The following is an 11,212-nucleotide window of genomic DNA, read 5'->3' on the forward strand; positions in this document are numbered from 1 at the left end:
CTGAGGCTGCAGAATTTGTCTCTAGGCCATCTTCATCTTTACAGACTCAACCCACAAAAGACACCAGGAAGCTGCTGCATCTCCTTGCCAACCAGCCCAGCACAGATGAGGTCCTTTCTCCCAGCACTGGACACAAGGCAGCGATGGAGGGAAATTACCTATATCTTCAAAAGGAGATAGAGCTGGTTGGTGCGTAGGTTTGTCGCAATGTTGGTGATACAAAAATGGGAGAGGAAGAAAGGAAACTGCTACTGACTGACTGTGTAACCCCTGGGCTGAGCAGTCAGTACCATGTGTCTGATTTTTTTTTTTTTTTTACTCTACCATGCACCAAGCTTCTCTCCCCTGACTGAACCCTGATACCCCCAGGAGCCAGTGTTTCTGAATTCTCCTTCCTTGAGACCACTTTCTGAAACTACAGTTCAGTCGTCTTCGGCCATGGCTCCAGCTCTGCATCTACTTTGATTTTCGGCAGATTATCTTCCCTCTTGGTCTTCAGGTTCCTTGACTGTAAGCATGAGAAGAAACGTGATGCCAACCATCCAGTCAGTAGTCTTGACTGATTGTGAACAGCTCAGTTCTCATTAGTAACTTATTTTGGGGTGTGCATTTTAGTATATATATATTAATAATGGCTAGTCTTTATTGATGGAGAAGGCAATGGCAAGCCACTCCAGTACTGTTGCCTGGAAAATCCCATGGATGGAGGAGCCTGGTAGGCTGCAGTCCGTGGGGTCACTCAATTGGACACGACTGAGCGACTTCACTTTCACTTTTCACTTTAACACATTGGAGAAGGAAATGGCAACCCACTCCAGTGTTCTTGCCTGGAGAATCCCAGGGATGGGGGAGCCTGATGGGCTTCCGTCTATGGGGTCACACAGAGTCGGATACGACTGAAGTGACTTAGCAGCAGCAGCAGTCTTTATTGAAGAAGCCGATCGCCGAAGAATCGATGCTTTTGAACTGTGGTGTTGGAGAAGACTCTTGAGAGTCCCTTATACTGCAAGGAGATCCAACCAGTCCATTCTAAAGGAGATCAATCCTGGATGTTCATTGGAGGGACTGATGCTAAAGCTGAAACTGCAATACTTTGGCCACCTCATGCGACGAGTTGAGTCACAGGAAAAGACTCTGATGCTGGGAAAGGTTGGGGGCAGGAGGAGAAGGGGGCGACGGAGAATGAGATGGCTCTGTGGACATGAGTTTGAGTGTACTCCGGGAGTTGGTGATGGACAGGGAGGCCTGGCGTGCTGTGATTCATGGGGTCGCGGAGAGTCGGACACGACTGAACTGAACTGAAGTCTTTATTGATTATTTTAAATCTAAGAAGATTGCATTTATGTATTTTGAGGTTTATTTTTAGATTATCTTCTATTTATGATATTAAAATTTTCTCTATAGTTGTGATATAAAATCTTTTTTTCAAATATATGAGTTTAAAAAAATCTTATCCATTTAAAGAAAACTAGTAATAATTATTGAGGGATGTCCAAAGTCATGAAGATGTTATACATATGATTGAACTTTGGGAAGCACTGAACCCACTGATGCAGAGAAAAAAATGCCCAGAATTAAACACCGAGGCTGTCTAACATTTAGACATTAAGAGAAATAAGATAAGCTGAGAAGACCAAAGAAGGAAGAGAATCAGTGATAAGAGGGCTTTTAAGAGAGTGTAATGAGCTGCTCTGGCCTGATGGATGCCAAATGTACCAAAACTGCTACGTCCCCTTAGGAGGGGAGGGTCCCTAACCAGCCTAGATCAAGACATTTAATAACATTGGGTGCTGTGCTGTGTTGTGGTTAGTTGCTCAGTCATCTCTGACTCTTTGTGACCCAATGGACTGTCCAGGCTCCTCTGTCTTTGAGGATTCTCCAGGCAATAATACTGGAGTGGGTTACCATGCTCTTCTCCAGGGAATCTTCTCAACCCAGGGATTGAACCCAGTTCTCCTGCATTGCAAGCGGATTCGTTACCATCTGAGCCACCAGGGAAGCCCAAAATTGGGTGGGGTTAACAAAAATTTCCTGAAGCAGTCCCTGCCAAGTAATATCTATTGCTTTGCAACTATCCTATCCTGGGCCAAACAGTTGGAAACTGAGAAGGGAGAAAAATGAAGGGGATGCGAAAAGTAGTATTTAGAAGTCAAAGTTGGTGAAAGTGTGGGAAAGTTTTGCAATGCAGTGAGAAAAATGAAGCCAAAATTAGGATTGTACCAACAATGTGTAAGGATAAAGTATAACTTGAAGAGAAGTCTTCATTAAAGAAAATGGAGTAGAATTTGATAAAAATAGTAAACAAAAAATATTAATGGCTCTAATCTTGAACTGTCCTAGTATTCTTTAACTGTTGTACTTTATCCCCTAGGCATGGAACAGTCTGAAGTGCTTCTCAGGGTGGGGCTGCCAGATAAAATACTTGGGACATACTTATATTAAAACAATTGCTTGTTTAGCTGAACTTCAGACTTTACTGGGTGTCCTGTATTAATTAGTTAATTTTTTTGTTGCTAATTTTGGCTGTCTCCAATATTTTCGGGAGGCTTTCTGCTAGAGCTTAAAGTTTAAGCAAAGATCTGGCAAACTGGAGTTACTTGTTGGTGTCACATTTTCTTCCTTTTCTGCTGTTCCTCTTTTCTTCCCTTTGTCCATATGTATATTCTTTAGCTGAACCATTTGAGAGTTAGTTGCAGATATCTGGATGCCTTGGCCCCCAGACTCAGCATGTATCTTTTAAAAGTGAGGATATTTTCCTATGTAACCACAATGCAGTTATCACTCTCAGTATTATTGATGTAATACTACTTTTTAAATATGCAGTCCATATTTCAATTTCTGCAATTGTCCCAGTAATGTCCTTTAGTGTTGTTTTATTTTTTTTTGTATTTAAGATTTGAGAAAGGATCATACATTGTATTGGATTTATTTTCATGTCTTGTTAGTATTCTTTATTGTAGTACAGGTTGACAGTATTTTCTTCTTCTTTTTTTAGTATTTCATTCGTAATATTGATATTTTTGAAGAGTCCAGTCCCGTTATTTTGCAGATGTCTTAAGTGTTTCCCCATGGTTAGACTTAACGTTAAACATTTTTGGCAGGAGTGCTGCACAGATGATGTATCACACATCTTGAGTGTCACAACATCTGAGTGATGTATGACACATCTGAGCGTGTCACAGCAGAGGACATAAGACGTGAATGTGTCCTTTAAATGAAGATAAGTTGGGTTATTTCATTAAGATGTTATCCACTATTTTTCTCCATTATAAATGTTCCTTTTCCCTTTCTCATTAATAAGTGACTTGTGATGGAATACTTTGAACTATGTGAAGATCCTGTTTCACTGTTTTCACCCAGTGGTTTTAGTATCCATCATATATTACTGTGGTGGTTATGAAATAGTGCTTTTCTATTTCTATCATCTCCTTTATGTTTATTGGCATTCTTCTCTAAAGGGGGGCTTTCTCTTCTAATCGCTTAAAAAAAACAATCTGTGGACTCATGGATTCTGTTTTATTTAATGTGTTATAATCCATTCCTGTCATTATTCACCTTGATGCTCATATTGTCCCAAATTTGGCAAGTGGCAGCCCCTTAAATTGGTTCTTATATCACTGACATATCTTGCTCAGTTTTGGGTACTTCCTTAATTTCTGGCACAAGAAAATACTCCATGCTCACCTTGAAATTAGGAATTTTCCAAAGGGCTTGGAGAATGGTGTGTAGCTTGAAATTAGGAATTTTCCAAAGGGCTTAGAGAATGGTGTTTAGAAAACACGCCCTGGGTTTCTTGTGTGCTCAAATTGCTCTGGAGTGAAATTGCTTTTAGGTCCTCTCAATGGACAGGTCTAGAAACACTTAAAAATCATGAGTTCATAATGATGCTGTTATTGAGACCCAATCTGATAGACTAGAACTCCATTTCATGTTTGTATCTTTGTTCTCCCACAGTGAGCTCCCTGCTTCCTCAGAGCATCACTATGTTTACTCATTTGCTCATCTCTACAATATACACAAAACAGTTTCAGAACTGCTTCATCAACATTATCCAAAACAAGCTTACCAAGTAAAGATCGAGATTTTTTTGTCCTTAGAATATATCCCACTGAAAGTGTATAGTCAGAATAATTTGTTATTATGTTCAGATGTTTTTTGGATTCTTTTATCTTTGTAATTGTCTTACTAACTTGGTTATAATCAAGCTTATTCATTTGTTTCACTTTCAGGTCCTCCTACCCACCCATTCTTATTTATTTAATTTATTTTTTAAATATATAAAATGTTAACATGGTTCAAAATTTGAAACTACATAAAAATTATATTCAGACAGGTCTTGTTCCCTTTCCATCTCTTCTATTTCATTTTGCAATCCCCATAGATAATCAAACTTGTTTCCTGTTAATCTTTACTGTGTTTATTTTTTGTGAGAAGTAGTGATACATGTTCCCTAACATTCATTATAGCACTATTTACAATAGCCAAACATTGAATCAACCTCAATGTCCATTGACAGATGAATGGATAAAAAATATGTAGCATACACACACACACAGGAATATTCAGTTCAGTTCAGTCGCTCAGTCGTGTCCGACTCTTTGCGACCCCATGAATCACAGCATGCCAGGCCTCCCTGTCCATCACCAACTCCCAGAGTTCACTCAAACTCATGTCCATCGAGTCGGTGACAGGAATATTACTCGGCCATAAAAAGAAGAGATAATGCCATTTATTGTTACGTGGGTAAGCCTAGAGATTACCATACAAATTAATCAGAAATAGACTTACAGACATAGAAAACAAACTTATGGCTACCAAAGAGGAGAGGGGGAAGTGATAAATCAGGATTTTGGAATTAACGTATACAATTGTTTCTTTTGTTCTAGTTGCTAAATCATGTCTATCCTGCCAGGTTCCTCTGTCCATGGGATTTTCCAGCTAAGAATACTGGAATGGGTTGCCATTTCCTTAGGATATCTTCCCAACCCAGGGATGGAGCCTGCGTCCTGCATTGGCAGATGAGTTCTTTACCACTGAGCCACCTTGGAAGGCCTATTACATAAAAAATAACCAACAGGGTCATAATGTATATTTGAACAGAACTATGCTACAATCAAATGAGACAAAATTTTCAGTCTCTGTAGTTTTATGCGGAGAAGGCAATGGCACCCCACTCCAGTACTCTTGCCTGGAAAATGCCATGGATGGAGGAGCCAGGAGGGCTGCAGTCTATGGAGTCGCTATGAGTCGGACATGACTGAGCGACTTCACTCTCACTTTTCACTTTCATGCATTGGAGGAGGAAATAGCAACCCAGTCCAGTATTCTTGCTTGGAGAATCCCAGGGACGGGGGAGCCTGGTGGGCTGCCGTCTATGGGGTCGCACAGAGTCGGACACGACTGAAGTGACTTAGCAGCAGCAGCAGTAGTTTTATGTACAAAATAATAAGTTTTATAAGGAGCTTGAGGGCAATGACCTTCAAGATGAAGCTTCATTTTGTAACAGAATTGCAAAACAGTTTGATATGTGAGGTTAAAAATAAAACGTTTTCTGATTTGAGTAAGTTGTGTATTTGCTTTGCAGTTTGGTGAAAGGTTAATAATAATCTACTTGGTGTTACAAAAGGCTCTCACTAATTCTGTGAGGTACATTGGGCAAGAGTTATTACCCTATTATATAGATGAGGAAATTGAAACTGAGTGAGTTTTGGGGACTAATCCAAAGCCATGTGACTAATAAGTGCCAGGGTCAGAACTAAAATCTCAGGTTGTTTGATTTCTAATTCAGTATTCTTTCAGTAACTGACGACTAAATACTGAATTATGAATTTACACACTTGAAGCTTATGTTTTGATGGTGATTCAAAATTGATAGTTTTTCCTTGTATGTTGATGGAAAGTTCGTTTTAAAATACCAATGATTTAAATGAAATTACTGGGTTAACATTTAAATGTTTGCTTTTCTGATTTGGGGTGTGCTGTTACACATTGATTGGTAGTCAGTAGGAATGACAAGAAAACTGGAAATAAAGTATAAACGTGTTTCATTTGCCATTTTCAGACTTTTCTGGGGATTCCTGTCGATTTCCCTTTGACTGCCCTTAAGATAAAGACCATCACATGATCCACAGGCCCCAAGGAACCTGGCTGGTCCTTCCCTGCCTTCCAGTGCCATGCTGCCCATTTTCCTGGTCTGTCTTTGCCCTAGCCACACTTGGCCTTCTTTGAGTCTTCAGACTTGCCACCCCAGGGCCTGTATATGTACTCGTCTTCCCAGGGTGCTTTTCTCTCCCTTCTTCACCCAATTAATGTCTCATCACTCTGCTCATATCAGGAAGATCACCTGTTCAGGGGAGCTTCTTTGACTTCTCTGGCTGGGCCAGTCTCTCTGTTCTCTCAGTGTCATGTGCTCCTTGTTTATAGGTCCCCTCAGAGTCACAATGTAACCAAATTGTTCGTAATTGTGCAATTACTCGATCAATGTCCGTCTCCCAGTTGTGCACAAACACCAGGAGAGCAAGAACTCTGGTTTTGTCTCCATGGTGTTCCACAGCCTGGTGCGGTGCCCAGCACATAATGAAGAGTTCAACCAGTACTAATGTTATCAGTGGTGGTGTGCATGATTGCACGCATGCGTGAACCTGGGCACTTCCCTTGGTTGATGTGCCACTTTCATACCTTCCCATCTTCCCTGGTGGCTCAGATGGTAGAGCGTCTGCTTGCAATGCCAGAGACCAGAGTTTGATCCCTGCATTGGGAAGATCCCCTGAAGAAGGAAATAGCAACCCACTCCGGTATTCTTGCCTGGAAAATCCCATGGACAGAGGAGCCTGGTAGGCTACATTCCATGGGGTTGCAGAGAGTCGGACAACTGAGTGACTTCACTTTCACTTTCATCTTCTCTAGGTCTTTTTGACTTTTGCATGTCTGCTCATGACATTTTGAGTCTTTAGTAGATACGTGTTTATGTAATCATGTTGCCTCTCCTGCTCCTGATTCTGCAGGTGTATTCTCTTTTGTAACTTCTCAACTCAGACATAAACCCCACACATACCAAAACCCACTCATAAGCTTTCATGGATTTAGCAGTTTTGGTGAGAGTTTGAGGAGCTGTCTCTTCCATTGCTACCCACCCTCGCATCATTTCACTCTTTATTCTCTCTCTGTCCCACTTTCCTCTTCCCTCCTGACTCTTCCTCTTCCACTGCAGTAGTGTAACAGGCATCTCACCCCATGCAGGATCATTTACCAGAAGCCATGATACCAACCAACATCTGTGACCCCCCAGACCCTTTCCCAACAAAGGTAGACCTTGTGCAAAATGAAATGTAGTACCAGCTATTAAAAGTAAGTAATAACAAAGAAATACAATGTTGCTATGCTATATTAGAATATCATTTTCTGTTCAAGGTTTGAAGACTGTCTAGTGCTGTAGCCCATGGCATCTGGGGAGAGATTGGTGGAAGTGAGGATGAGAGGAAGTAAGGGTAGTGAATAACTCACATTTCCTATGTTCTTTCTTGTTGTTCAGTCACTAAGTCATGTCTGACTCTTTACAACCCCATGTACTGGAACATGCCAGGCTCCTCTGTATTCCACTAACTCCCAGAGTTTGCTGAAATTCATGTCCATTGAGCCAGTGATGGTATCTAACAATCTTATACTCTGCCATTTCCTTCTCCTTTTGCCTTCAGTCTTTCCCAGCATCAGGGTTTTTTTCCAGTGAGTTGGCTGTTCGCATCAGGTGGTCAAAGTATTGAGCTTCAGCAATAGTCCTTCCAATGAATATTCAGGTTGGTTTATTTTAGGATTGATTGGTTTGATCTCCTTGCAGTCCAAGCGACTCTCAAGAGTCTTCTCTAGCATCACAACTCGAAGCATCGATTCTTTGGAACTCAGCCTTCTTTATGGTCCAACTCACATCTGTACATGACTACTGGAAAAACCATAGCTTTGACTCTATGGACCTTTGTTGGCAAAGTGATGTCTCTGCTTCTTAATATGATGTCTAGGTTTGTCATAGCTTTCCTTCCAGGGAGCAAGCATCTTTTAATTTCATGGCAGCAGTCATTGTCTGCAGTGGTTTTGGAGTCCAAGAAAGTAAAATCTACCACTGTTTCCACTTTTTCTGCTTCTCTTTGCCATGAAGTAAGTTTTTTTAATGTTAAGTTTCTTTTCCACTCTTATCTGTCACTCTCATCAAGAGGCTCTTTAGTTCCTCTTCGCTTTCTGTCATTAGAGTGGTATCATCTACATGTCAGAGGTTATTGATATTTCTCCCAGCAATCTGGATTCAGCTTGTGACTCATCCAGCCTGGCGTTTCTTATGATGTACTCTACATACAAGTTAAATAAGCAGGGTGACAATATACAGCCTTGCCATACTCCTTTCTCAGTTTTGAACCAATCCGTTGTTCCGTGTCTAGTTCTAATTGTTCCTTCTTGACCAGCATACAGGTTTCTCAGAAGACAGGTAACATGGTCTGGTATTCCCAACTGTTTAAGAATTTTCCACAGTTTGTTGGGATCCACACAGTCAAAGGCTTTAGGGTAGTCAATGAAGCAGAAGTAGTTGTTTTTCTGGAATTGCTTTGCGTTTGGCATGATCCAATGAATGTTAGCAATATGGTCTCTGGTTCTTCTGCCTCTTCAAAACCCAGCTTGTACATGTGGAAATTCTTGGTTCAGGTACTGCTGAGGCAGTAATGTGCCATCTTCCTCTTGCAATCATCGGAGCCAGCTGGAATTTTCAAAGTAGGTGTTTCTGTCATCCTCAGTTCTTCTTTCAAGTTTTGTTGCATTTCTTCATCCAAAGCTATCTTGATAAGCATGTCTTGTGTTACTGTCACTTTCGGTTTGAGGTTTTGGTGACTACCCTGGAGAGCTTTAGTTTTATTCTGTTCCAGGTGCTCGTAAGAGTGAGCCTTTATCTAGATAAATCAACAACAAATTGCCATCTCACTCCACTTTCAACCATTATGGAGCCCTTTTTGTGTGCCAGGAGCTGAACTGTGGTGGTTACCAGCCTTATCGCCTTGTATCCTTACAACTGCCCTTCAAGACAGACCTAGCCATTATCCCCATCATATAGGGGTGGAAACTGGGACTCAGAGGGGATAGTAATCGTGTCCTGAGACACACAACTGTGAATAGCAGAGCCAGGTTATGAACCTCCCACTCACCCCAAAGCCTAGTGAGTCTAAATGTGAAGCTATTTACCATGGCTAGGGGAGGAGGGGATGAGGAATGAAAACCAGTGTTTTGTTTGGTCAACAGATATGTTTACATTCTCCATATAAACTGAAATTTCTCCTTCCCATAGGAGTCACATCAGAAGATGCAGTAAGTCCTAAAAGCACACTGTTGAACTTGACTGTCTTAACTGCTGTTAGCTCTTTTTTTGTGCATCAGTGTCTTTTCTTTTGCCATCATCTTTTTTTGTTCATTAATCAAAGTATCTCAACCAAGCTGTCATTTGGAAAAACTGTCTATAGTTTTCTAGAGAAAAATCTGCTTCCCTTTTCACTTTTTTCTAAGATCTCTTCCCACAAAAGGCAATATCCTTGAATTTGTATCATTCCTGGCATTAGTGAACCAGGGTCAGAAATCTATGTAGGTTTTTAAGGTAATTGACTTCTTTCTCCCCACCCCCACCATACGTGTGTGTGTGTGCACGCACACACACAGACACACCCACACACACTGACTTTGCATAGTCATTATTAAAAATATAGACTTAAAAACTCTTGGGTTTAGGTAGTCTATTAAAATGACTTCAAAGTATGTTGAGTTTGTGTAAGAGTGAAGCGGGGATCAGTTGCAGTGTCAAGATTGAGCATACTGTGAACCAACTCTGGAGCCCACTTACAGACCACAAACATTTATGCAACAGGATGGCTAATGACAGGCTCCCTTCTGAAAAATGGAGTGACTCAGAATACAGATGTTTCGCCTACCCTTGCATTTGAAGTTAGGAGCTGGTTGTGGCAATTCCCAGGGAGTCTTTGAATCATCTGTTCTTGTATTTTCTTATGCCATTGCTCTTTTTAGAACAATCTACTACATGTCAGCTGAAAAAAAAAATTACTTGCAAAGAGTACTTTGCACATACTTTTTATGTGGGGATGGGGACACAGACAGAGAAGGCAATGGCAGGCCACTCCAGTACTCTTGCCTGGAAAATCCCATGGACGGAGGAGCCTGGAAGGCTGCAGTCCATGGGGTCGCTGAGGGTCGGACAAGACTGAGCGACTTCACTTTCACTTTTTACTTTCATGCATTGGAGAAGGAAATGGCAACCCATTCCAGTGTTCTTGCTTGGAGAATCCCAGGGATGGGGGAGCCTGGTGGGCTGCCATCTATGGGATCGCACAGAGTTGGACACGACTGAAGTGACTTAGCAGCAGTAGCAGCAGCAGGGGACACAGAATTCTTTCTTCTTCTCCATGTGGGAACATGGTAAAGAGAATGAGTTAATAATTCTCAGAGAAATAGATGAGTTCTTATGAACCCAGATACCTGGAGAACTTCATGAAATGAAGTCATTTCATTTTAACTTTAGTCCTGGGGTGTATAAAGTGATGAAGACTTGGTCATTTCACTTTAATAGATAAATACTAACACAAAGGAGATGAACCAGAGAGACCCGAATTTGCGCATAGCCTTGTGAAGCAAAAATAAACTGGGTACCTATTGTGAAATCATTTGGTGCAGTATGCCCCGGGGATGTCACTCCTGGTATTTTTCTCCATCTACATAAGAGTGTCCCAGTCCAAGCAGATCCTGGATTTAGATACATCAGATGAGGTCCTGGATTGTACTAGCACATGAGAAAAGTTTATTCTTCTATTTGTCAAGTATTTATCTTTACTAAAGCATTCTGTAAGGCACTATATCCTGGTTTCCACTCCCATCTTTTATTGCCCACTCATTTTCTGGGATTCTGAGAGGAGTGTTGGAAAGGTGGTTGTGGTTTAGTCGCTAAGTCGTGTCCAACTCTTGTGACCCCATGGACTGTAGCCTGCCAGGTTTCTCTGTTCATAGGATTCTCCAGGCAAGAATACTGGAGTGGGTTGCCATTTCCTTCTCCAGGGGATCTTCCCAACCCAGGAATTGAACCTGGGTCTCCTGTATTGCAAGCAGATTCTTTACCATCTGTGCTACAAGGGAAGCCCCAGTGGAAGAAGAGTCAACAATATTAGTATCACAGAAT

The sequence above is a fragment of the Moschus berezovskii genome, chromosome 7, assembly GCF_049115385.1.
Source record: "Moschus berezovskii isolate FMDL1 chromosome 7, NW_MosBer_1.0, whole genome shotgun sequence".
NCBI lineage: Eukaryota > Metazoa > Chordata > Mammalia > Artiodactyla > Moschidae > Moschus > Moschus berezovskii.